Consider the following 12267-nt stretch of genomic DNA (forward strand, 5'->3'; position numbering starts at 1 on the left):
CGCAATATGATGTCGGCAGTGTATGCAGCATCAGAAGATCAAGTATGGAGGACCTATTGTGTCCTGATCCAACACCAACTTACCATATGATCTCCACAAGTAAAGCGATGTCGTATCTTGTCTGGAGACTTACAACGACTGCATAATTCCGTGTCACTAAGCCAAAAACGGAAATGTCGCTCTTTCGTTGGAGTCAAGTTATTTACTACCTCGTACCACGAGGAAGTTACGCGCATCGGCAAAATCTGAAGACTGATATTGAACCAAACTGTCGTCCAGGTTGTATGCGGTGATTGTCTTTCAACGAGGTTCTGGCAAGGGACTGCTTTCCAACGAGTCTTTAGGAATTTCATGGTGGGGACAGGTCTCCATAAGATGTCAGCCCATAAAAATCTCACCGCAAGATAGAAGTCACTAATGGGTATTAACTTATAATTTATTGGACCAACATGAATAGGGGCTTCAAGACGAGCAGGACAAACACAAAGAAATAAATGAGACGTGAATGTGTGAGTTTCTTGAATTATCGTCAAAACAGTAGACGACCGCGCATATAGCATCTGCATCTTCAGCTGTATATGAGTCAGGCCCGACGCCCCCCCCCCCTCCCCCTCCACGCCAAACGAACGAGACTTCGTGACTACCTCATACCGTCATACCGTACGTAAAATATATGTCTCTTCCATAAGAGACGACCAGGCAATTGTTGTAGTTTCTTCGCCATCATCGAGGGAATCGGATAAACTTGGGCTACGTAATAAGCGTTGTATAAGATATATGCATCCAGTATTCGGACTTTCTAGCACAGAGTAAGAGAACACCTTTCATGCTCTAGTATCGCTCCCTGAATTTTGTCCGTAACGGACTTCCAGTTGAGCATCGCCATTTTGAGTGGACAACGATCAATGATGATACCGAGAGACGTATGCTGATGTACCGCAGTAGCCCATGGTACAACCGCGTCATCAAAACCTCGCAAAGGAAGAAGCATGCATTTACCTTCATTAAGTTTTGCAACCGAACTCCGACAAAAATCGTCGATTGCAGCCTTCAGCAGAGGTATCGCAGCAGGATCGCAAAGCAGAACCATCACGTCATCCGCGTATGCACGAACAGCTATGGTTCCGCCGGAAAGCGTCCAAACACAAAGAAAGTCATAGACAGCGGGCTTCCGTGACGCACGCCCCTACGGATATTTATTGGGGGCGTCATCTGGCCATTAACAACCACCGAAGCCGAAATACCCCTAAACAGATTTGAGGGCACTCGCCGTGTGTCAACAGTGAAACCATCTGCCTCCAGAATCCGAAGCAGAACGTCGTGTTTAACACGATCAAATGCCTTATCGAAGTCTAGAAAAGCAAGGGCACAAGAAAAGGACGTTACAGCAGCAACCGAAACCACGTCACGACACTCCACTACAGCGGTACAAATGGTACGACCAGGTAGGCAGCTGTGATGTTTTGTAACAATCTTGTCCGTCAGAGCCGACATCCTACTATTAACTGCCCTCGCCACAGTCTTATAATCAATGTTTAACAAAGTAAGTGGGCCAAAGCTATCAGCGGCAGAAGGTCCAGTGCGTTTCAAGATTAAAACAATTTTTCCCACTTCGAACGAGGTCGGCACTACTCTACCCTGTAACACTTCATTCAAAAGGGAGGTAAAGGTAGCATTCAACAGCGGCCAAAAGCGCACGTAAAATTCCTTAGAACACCAGCTAAACCCGGGAACCTATGAGAAGGCGATCCCACAATAAGTTTGTAAACTTCCTCAGGCCGAAAGGCAGCTAAGAGCGTTGCATTATGTTCAGGTGTAATTGTCGTATCCAAGATGCTGACAAGTGAGTCGTGAAAGGTTTCATTGGACTCATGGATGTCACAGATTTTTTTTTTTTTTTTTTTTTTAGGGTGCAAACCTGCTACGGTCATTAGCGCTCGGTCTCTGGCTTACGGAAAGGTTTGAAAATAAAAAAAATAAAAAAATTGAAAATCATTAGCAATGGGAGCGAAACTAGAAAACAGAAGGAAAACTTAGAAAACCAGTATAGAAGGGGGGGGGGGTTATTTTCCCCGAAAAGAGCTTCAAATGACCGATGTCATCTCACTTGCGGCATTACGGTATGTCCATCATTTGTCGTGAGAGAATGAATACTAGGGCGTCGGCGACGGGTCTGATGCCGTAGCGGTCAGTTCTTCCGTCATCAATGAACGCGGCTTCGATCGGATTTTCAAACTTTCCATTTGTATTCTCCTCAAGGTCAACAATTTTGCTTTTACACGCCTGACATCCGCAATTCGCAGAGGGGCGTGGTCCGAAGCAGCATAAAGTTCACCCAGGATGGAATAGTAATATTCATAAGTTTTCCGAAAGTTTCGGGCTTTAGAAGCACAAAAAAGTTTGAGAGTTTGCCTCAGCCTCGGTTTTGATAGCTGTGTCCACCATTCAAGGGTGGAGGAGTATCTCCCAGTGGATCGTAGAGCACGCTCCCACGCGACTCGCATCACGTCATCGAGAGAGGGATCAGCTAGGTGAGCAACGTTTAGCATCCACATACTGCGAAACAATCTGACTGATTGCCTTTCTAGATTGCGGGTTGTAGCCACAGCACATTGATCCGTAAAGGAAGCTGAGACTTCAACATTAAGAAGACTATCGCTGACGCAGTCTGATAAGTAAAACCTGTCTCTGTGCGGCTGGTCCCGGCGGAGGTTCGAGTCCTCCCTCGGGCATGGGTGATGGGTGTGTGTGTTTGTCCTTAGGATAATTTAGGTTAAGTAGTGTGCAAGCTTAGGGACTGATGACCTTAGCAGTTAAGTCCCATAAGATTTCACACACATTTGAACTTTTTTTTTTTTAAACCTGAAAACCTGTGTGACCTGCTACTAGAAGTCGCAGTAAAGTGAATAAATTTAACTAGCGTCGGGTATTTACATATCCAGACGTCTTTTAGGCGTAAGGAGCGGACCAATTCATGTAATTCACGAGAGAAATTAAAAATAGATTTATCTGCAGGATGCAATACACAGTTAAAATCACCACCCAACAGAATACCCGGAGGACTCTTACGCAACAGATAAACAATATCCTCTTTATAAAATCGCGAACGATCCACTGCGTGACAGTGCCAGAAGGGGCATATAAGAGAGAACCAAGGGAAGGTTAAAAAGTTGAAAACCTATGCCCCTGCCAGAATCCAACATTTCCTCCTCAGCAATAGGAATGCCCTCGCGAAAGAATAAGGTGGTCCCCGTAGAATATTCGGGTGCTACATTAAAGACCATCCGAGAATCAGGTAAGGAGAAATTACTATGTAACACGTCCTGTAAGAAGACTATGTCCGCACATGAATCATGAATGAACTGACGCACCGAAGCCAACGCAATATTGATTCCACACGATTAACATTTAAGGAATGGAACGTCTAAGCTTGGGTCATTGATCACAGCTGGACGGGGATTTCTTACGTGCCACCGCACGGTCTGGTTGTATATCGTATTTCTGTCAGCTACGTGGGATGGCAGCCTCTTCAGACTGAGGTGTGGGAGGGGTCGTAGGCACAGCTTACTGCCCCTCAGAACTAGAGTCACGTAATGCAGTCCAGTAAGGTTGAAGCACGTTGTGGAACTGCCAATGCAACAGGTGATACTTGGTCGCTAATTTTATTCTCCTCGGGAGTTTTTGCAGTCGGCAAAGGAGCAGGAGGACATTGCTTCGTCTCAGACTGTAACGGAGGACACAGTGACGAAAGGAGGGGGGGGGGGGGGGAGATTCCTTTCCCTCTCCACACACAGGCAGCTCAGTAGAAGAGACCTCGCGAACAGGAGGGATGCTTCTTCACCGCCCACCTAACCACACACGGAAAGTATCGTAGTGTCGAGAGGAGCAGGGGACACGATCGATGCGGAGGAGGATGGAGCCAAAGGCACAGCCAAATCCTCACAATCACAATCCTGAGGGAGACGTCGCTTGTTTGTCGCCGTTATAGGTTCTATCCTGGGGCCAATGGGATTCTGAACCTGTCGTGGAGGTTCATAAATGGTTCAAATGGCTCTGAGCACTATGGGACTTAACATCTGAGGTCATCAGTCCCGTAGGCTTAGAACTACTTAAATCTAACTAATCTGAGGACATCACACACATCAATGTCCGAGGCAGGATTCGAACCTGCGACCGTAGTAGCAGCAGCGCGGTTCCGGACAGAAGCGCCTAGAACCGTTCGGCCACAACGGCCGGCGGTCGCGGAGGTAAAGGCAGGAATTCATGTACACGATTATCAGAACTGACTGTTTGTTCATTATAATCCGATGCAAAAGTAGGAACGACAGCGGGAGTGGAAGGGACAAGATAATCCACCGTCAATTTGCGACGCTGCAGTAATGACAGCTTGAATACAAAAACCCTCCGCGGACAATTAGACCGAACGTGTCCACTTTTATTATATTCTAAGCAGTTTCCCTCTTGACTAGTATACATGACACGGACGCGTAACCATACACTTCTAAGTAAGATGGAATATTGCGTCTGATATGCATTTCCACGGAACGAATTCAACTATAACACTGTAATCTGTGTTGAGTAGAGCAGCGTTCACGACGGACGTTTTTCACGTTACCGTATGAAGTTGTCATCAGCTTCCGGCGGGAGGTTGAACAGTCTGACATTGGTATATTCGATTTCAGCATCTGCGAGAGAGACCATAATGATGGAATTATGCTTGAACGGGACTTGAGAACCTTGTCGTGACAGTAATCTTTCAACGTGAAAAGGATCCATAAATTTCACGTAAAAGAAGTACTCGTCTGCATCAAAATAAGCGGTGTGGACATGACCAGAGTTCACATGAATTGTATCGACAAGCCAATTGTGGATTTCTAGAGACCCGGGCTGCACGTGTCGCGTTGTCTTATAGAAAGTAAAGATCACAGTACCTTTTCGTGGAACACAAGTGGAAACGATGGTAGCCGTAGCGGAGCGGCCGACACTGCTGCAAGTAGACGAACACAGACAGACAGTACAGGCGGAGCGGAGGCGATACGACTCACTCGGCAGACAGAACAACACTAACGAGGAAAACTCCACACAAGCGACACTGCGGCAAGTGAAATAAACAAGAACCTTCCCACTCGGCTCTCCAAGCGGAACGCGTTTTGGCAACTGCACGGACTACCTCGCCATACCTCACGGCCGATCCACACTCCCGCCGAGCACCACCTATCCTCTTAATGTCTTTTGACAAAATCACAGCGTATATTGGCGAACAACATGTAATGTCATCTGTTTAAAAATTTGCTGTAGAAAACGTCTATTTGTTAATAGATTACAGTGCTTGTGGTTGTTGAATTTAAGGATAGGAATACGGCACATATGGTAATTCAGTATTCAAGTTGCACCAAACTATTAAAAAACATTATATAACGTGACTAGAAACATCAATTACGATTAAAGGGAGCTACTGGCAAAGTTTAAGAGCGAGTTACGCCAGTAACAACGTGCTCATCAGTCATTGCCTTATACTGGTAAACATCGATCAATCATCACATGTTCATTGACGACAGCAACGGGGCGCCGCATCTCACCCCAATGGAACAACACACAACACGGCAAATGCAAATCTCAGTGCACTGCACCGGATCCAAATGAAATCTGTAACACTTATACAGTGGTTTAGAAAAATTAGGAATATTTAACAACTTGGAATAATACACTCTGTTCGTTAACAGACAAAACAGAGAGAAAATCCTGGTCGAAAGCAATGTGGTATGGGGAAAAACATGACAAAAACAAGCGAACTGTGAAGACAATGTAACATAAGATACTGCTAAAACTGCTTCAGTACGTATGTTCTCAGAACTGGCTAACACTCAACCCTAAGTCGTCTTTTCTTGATGGCAAAACATGGTAGGACAGTTCCTGAAAACGCTAATGTCTCTAGAAGTAATTCCTCGATGAGATGCAATCTCGTAATCTTTACATTCACTGCTTCAAATTCGATGGAAGACAAAACCTACATGCAGTCTCATCTGCAAGAGTTACATCCGACAAAAAATCAAACAGAAGTAAATAGATGGAGACAAAGGGGAATTTCTAGATTTACGTTTCTCCATCTCCCGAATTATTTTTAGCACAAAGCGAATTTCTACTTACTCAGTGTTAGGTACTGGGAGATGAAGAAGCTTGCACAGGATAGAGTAGCATGGGGAGCTGCATCAAACCAGTCTCAGGACTGAAGACCACAACAACAACAGTGTTAGATAATTTCCAAAAAGCTTTGCATGTCGAAGTCACGGAATTCCTTCGACTGACATAATAATATCGAACACACGACTCTCGATGCACCAAAGGTGGATACTGTTTTCTGCGCCTGACAACGCAACATCGTATAACATTGTTTTTAGTGATTACTGAATCCAGTGTATACTATCGAGTTTGTGTTTGTGTGTGAAATCTTATCGGACTTAACTGCCAAGGTCATCAGTCCCTAAGCTTACAAACTACTTAACCTAAATTATCCTAAGGACAAACACACACCCCCATGCCCGAGGGAGGACTCGAACCTCCGCCGGGACCAGCCGCACAGTCCATGACTGCAGCGCCTGAGACAGCTCGGCTAATCCTGCGCGGCTATTATCGAGTTTGAATAGTCTCACTTGGCATGAGTTAATTTCGCGATTGTATAAGGTAGACAATTTTTTTTCTCTTTTGTTGGGACTATGGGTTGTTACCAAACTACGATCTGATGAACTGCGTCGACTGTAACTGAAAGATGTGTGTGACTCACTAACACACTCTAAGAAGATAAGGAAACCGCCGATGTAGACATCGCTTTTCAGGTGCACTGCGAAAAATGCAAGAAAAGTGCTTTGGTCAGGAAAAACACATGGTTTGATAACTCAAAATTGAGCATCGAGAAGAGTATCGCTATAGTGTACAGTGTCGTGTTGCGTAAAAAAAAAAAAAAGTGTTCCTATCCGTGGTGAAAACAAGATTGAAGAAGTTGATGAGCCACATATCGCCACTGGGAAGTACGGGAGAGATGACGTCTTCTAAGAAACGAAATACAACATATACTGCTTTTCGGAGGTTTCTAAAGGGAGTCTAGGAAGTGCTTTATACTTGGAGAACATTCTTGGAATAAGAAAAATTTACTCCTGCTTACAAAGCACTGCATTTTACCTGGCGTAGAAGTTATAACTAGAAGGCTGTACGTTCTAACAAAACTTTGAAAAAAAAAAAGCATATATCTCGAATTTGGGAACATTTCAGTTGAGATTGTTTCTTCTAACGATCCATCGTCCAACATCAGAATGTTGAGTGGTTTTGTAAATTTTTGAAATCCTCCATTAAGAGAGAATACGAGAATACGCAGCAGCGGGAGACCGAGATAAACTATATATTTTCCAGTGGATTTGTGGTGTCACCGCCAGACACCACACTTGCTAGGTGGTAGCCTTTAAATCGTCCGCGGTCCGTTAGTATACGTCGGACCCGCGTGTCGCCAATATCAGTGATTGCAGACCGAGCGCCGCCACACGGCAGGTCTAGTCTACAGAGACTCCCTAGCACTCGCCCCAGTTGTACAGCCGACTGCGTTAGCGATGGTTCACTGACTACATACGCTCTCATTTGCAGTGACGACAGTTTGGCATAGCCTTCAGCTGCGTCATTTGCTATGACCTAGCAAGGCGCCATATTCAGTTACTATGAATGAATTTTGAACAGATAATATTGTGAATCATGTACCGTCAAGAGCGACGTTCATCATTAATGGAATAAAGTTAAGTATGAAACTAATTACGTCCGCTTTCTGAATTCTCATTCCTTGTCATGTTCCAGACCTCACGTCAGTATAGTTCTTCCCTCCTTACGCCAGCTTGCGTGAGCTAAAACGCGTGCATTTCGACCTCCACTCGTAACACCGTGTTTTGCTCTTCTGCTAACACAAAACTCTGAACAGCACGTTACAAGGCATCCCAGATATGCTCAGTAACGTTCATGTCTGGGGAGAATGCTTCAACTCACAATAGTATTCCTGGAGCCACTGTGAGGCAATTCTCTGTGGGGTGTCGCATTGTCCTGCTGGAATTGCCCAAGTCTGTCGGAATGCACAACGGACATGAACGGATGCATGTGATCAGACAGGATGTTTACGTACGTTTCGCCTGTTATGTCGTATCTAGACGTATCAGGAGCCCCCTTATCACTCCAACTTAACTCGCTCCACAACGTTACAGAGGCTCCACCAGCCTGATCACTTCCCTGCTGACACGCAGCGTCCATCAATTCATAAGATTGTCTCCATACCAGTACACGCCCATAGTCTCGATACAATTAGAAACAGGAAACGTCCGATCAGGCAATATGTTTCCAGTCATCAACAGTCAAATGTCGGTGTTGACGGGCCCAGGCGAGGCATAAAGGTTTGTGTCGTGCAGTCATCAAGGATACACAAGTGAACCATCGGCTCCGAAAGAACATATCGATGATGTTTCGTTCAATGGTTCGCACGGTGACACTTGTTGATAGCCAGCGTTGAAATCTGCAGCTATTGCACTTCGGCCACTTTGAAAGATTCTCTTCAGTCATAGTTGGTCCTGTTGTTGCAGGATCTTTTCCGCCGCAGCGATCTCGGACATTTGATGTTTTACCGGATTCATGATATGCACGGTACACTCGTGAAATGGTCGTACGGGAAAATCCCCACTTCAACGCTACCTCTGAGATGCTGTGTCCCATCGCTCGTGCACCGATTATAACAACACGTTCAAACCCATTTAAATCTTGATGACTTGCCGTTGTAGCAGCAGTAACCGATTTAATAACTACGCCAGACGGTTATTGTCTTATATAGGCGTTGCCGACCGCAGAGCTGTATTCTGCCTCTTTACATAACTCTGTGTTTGAAGTCGCATGGTTATACCACTTTCCTTGGCGCTTCAGTGTATATTCCATTGGTCCGAGACGCTGCACGCATCATAAATTTTTGCAGTATTCCCCTGTGGGAAATATATATTTTGTGCTCGGTGGAGATACTGCAGTTTGCTGACGAAGGACTGATAAACATAACCCTACCGCCTGCTGCAGCAGTAGCTGGGCTTTGTGACCACTCCACTGATTAGGTCGACACGCTGCTACTCTCATGCAGGGCGCCCACCGTAGAGACGCCAGCGACCCAACTCTGTGCTACCTACACCATCTTCAGTCCGTGTAGAGACATGATGCAAACGAACATCTTCAACAGTCACTTCGATTTTATTCACGTGACAATTTATTCAAGTATCCAGCACTCGCATTTTCAACACCAATATACCAAAAGAACATTATAAGAACCTCCTTCTGCTGGATAATATGTAGTTAATTGTACTCCTTTCATTAGTTAATCGTTTCTGAGTATATAGTCTCGCTATGTGAAAAGAAGAAAACAGCTTTGGGTTCCAGAAGCGGGAGCGTCTCTTCTGACAGTGCTTAAGTCAAACAACTTTCCTTTAATACTCTCCCGTCCCTCTTGCACTCATTCTCACCAGTGTCAACTGACAAAAGTAAGCAGTCTCCATGTAAAAACAGCTAACTTAGTGAGCCGTGGCTATGCGCTGGATTAAACCTTCGTGGCGATTCTGTGTTTAGTCTCCCGCGGTTATTGCGATTGATATCCTCTCCTTCCGCGCATGGCAGCAGCGTTGTGTATCGATATTAGCACCTTGGACTATCTTTGACCTGGCGCTTATAGTTTCCGGCTGTGTGGTGTGCGACCAGTCGCTCGGTTGGGGTGGAGCAGCGAGGAATTCTCCAAGGGACGTAGTTAGGACGGGGCCGCTGGCGGTCTCTACGCGGTGTCGTAGTGTGTAGCGCTGTTCCCATTGCTACGAGGTCCGTGGCTCACCGACCCTGGACACGAAAGTTGAGGCGCTGATGACCTCGATGTTGAGCGCCCATAAGCCCCAACACGAAAGTTGAGTTTTAGTTTAATCTACCAGCAAGTGAAGACTGTTCACATTGCACCGTTTGGAGTTCGTTGTCGGCTGTTGGGATATTCCCACGAGCAACAACGTGGTTTTCAAGTTGGAAAATCCTAGCCACACTCCGCTGGAGTATCACTGTATTTGGTTATTTGAACTGAAGTGCACCAGCGGAATCTTCTGCCTTGTGGCCGATAACGTTCCGGTTACCTGCCCTGGCTATTCCAGATTTCGAATCAAAAACAACCGCTAAATAACTTAGAACTAGATATCCTCGGTGTAGAGTAGCAGTTTAAATTACTCAATGAATGGAAGGCCTCTCGTACAGATTGTATACCAGTCGGGTTGCTTTCAGAGTATGATGATAAAATAACTCCATACTTAGCAATCATTCCGAGCTGTTCGCTCGTCGGCAGTTCGGTACCTAAATACTGGAAAGTTGCACAGGGAACGCTAATACCGAAAAAGCGAATAGGAATAATCCACGGAATTACAGACCCACAGCACTAACGTCCACTGTCAGTATTTAGGAACATATAATGTGTTCAAGCATTATGAATTATCTCGAAATAAACGATTTATTGACAGACAAAAACATGGTTCAAATGGCTCTGAGCACTATGGGACTTAAACATCTGAGGTCATCAGTCCCGTAGAACTTACAACTACTTAAACATAACTAACTTAAGGACATCGCACGCATCCATGCCCGAGGCAGGATTCGTACCTGCGACCGTAGCTGTTGCGCGGTTCCAGACTGATGCACCTAGAACCGCTCGGCCACTGCGACCGGCTATTGACAGACAGCCAACAGGGATTAAGAAGATATCGTTCTTCTGAAACACAACTAGATCTTTATTTTTTTCTATGTAATAAGTGCTATCGACAGGAAATGTCAATTTAACTTCTTATATTTTGTGGTGTGCGTACTGTAACACCTTCGGTACACACACCATCAGATTATTTGACTTGTCGCTCTAACGAAGTAGGCGAGTGTCAGCAATATGTCTCGTGGTCTTATCGTGGCGTGTTTATCTTCTGCCGTTAGGTCAGACGACAGAAATGCCACTTGCACGCTTAGAGTGACGGTGACCAACTTTAAACAGAACTTGATTAATTTTGACACACATTTATTAAAATAGTAAAAAGCGTAGAAATTACTTAACTTGATTCTGGATGCTATTTACAATTGACAATCTGAAGTTCCTTTGGTCTTGGCACGTTAATCTTATTCTCACATATCTCTGATACTTGACAAAATGTCTATTCATTTATCTTCATGGCTATGTACAGGAATATGGTAATCTTATTTGGCGCAGACTGAAACATGACTATAGACTATTGCAGACTAATGAAGACTGACTAATCGGAGGTCTGTACACTCGTTATAATACCTCGCGCGTTCAGGTATCACTGCGCCAGTGTGATCCGCGAGCAGAAAAGGTTTTACGTTAGCAGCAATCTACATATTAGTACGCGGATCGGCGGAAGCAGAATTTGGTCCGTCTCTAAGACAGCGCCATCTCGTAGTGCGGAGACGGATGAGCGCTGCCCCTGCGCTGTTGTGCTAGCGGGGCGCGCTCTAATGGGAATGTTGTGTACGCGCTGACTACGCCGAACTATGTACACAACATATTTATATTTCTAGAAGGCTTTTGGCATCTTTCCTTGCAAGCGACTGCTAACGACATTGGGTTCCTATGGAGTATAGTCTCAATCGTGCGACTGGATTCGTGATTTCCCATCACAAAGGTCGCGATTCATAGTAAATTACGGAAAGTCATGGAGGAAAACAGAAGTAATATCTGACGTTCCTGAAGCAAGTGCTATAGTTCCTCTCCTGTTCCTGATCTACACGAAGGACGCAAGAAACAATCTCAGGAGCCCTCTTAGTTGTCTATAGACTATGCTCAGGTCATCGGAAAGTTCAAAGAAGCGTAGCTCGTTTTGTACTATTACGGATCAGGGGAGAGAATTCCACGGATATGATAACCAAGTTGGGGTAGCAAACGCTAAAAGAAATACATTTTTCGTTGTGGCAGGACCTTCTCGTGAAATTTCAATCATCATCTTTCACTTCAGGTTGTGAAAATATTTTTGTGGCTCCCACCTACATAGGGAAGAAATGTTAATCATAATAAAATAAGGAAAGTAAGAGTTTGAAAAAAGATTGAAGTGTTCGTTTATCCCGCAGTGTTACAGAGTGGAATGAGAGAAAAATAGTTGACGGTGCTTCGATGAATCGTCTTCCAGGTACCTAATTGTGAACTGCAAAGTAATCACGCAGATGTAGATGTACATTTAAGTTATT

Source organism: Schistocerca nitens, chromosome 4 (assembly GCF_023898315.1).
Source record: "Schistocerca nitens isolate TAMUIC-IGC-003100 chromosome 4, iqSchNite1.1, whole genome shotgun sequence".
In the NCBI taxonomy this organism is placed as follows: Eukaryota; Metazoa; Arthropoda; class Insecta; order Orthoptera; family Acrididae; genus Schistocerca; species Schistocerca nitens.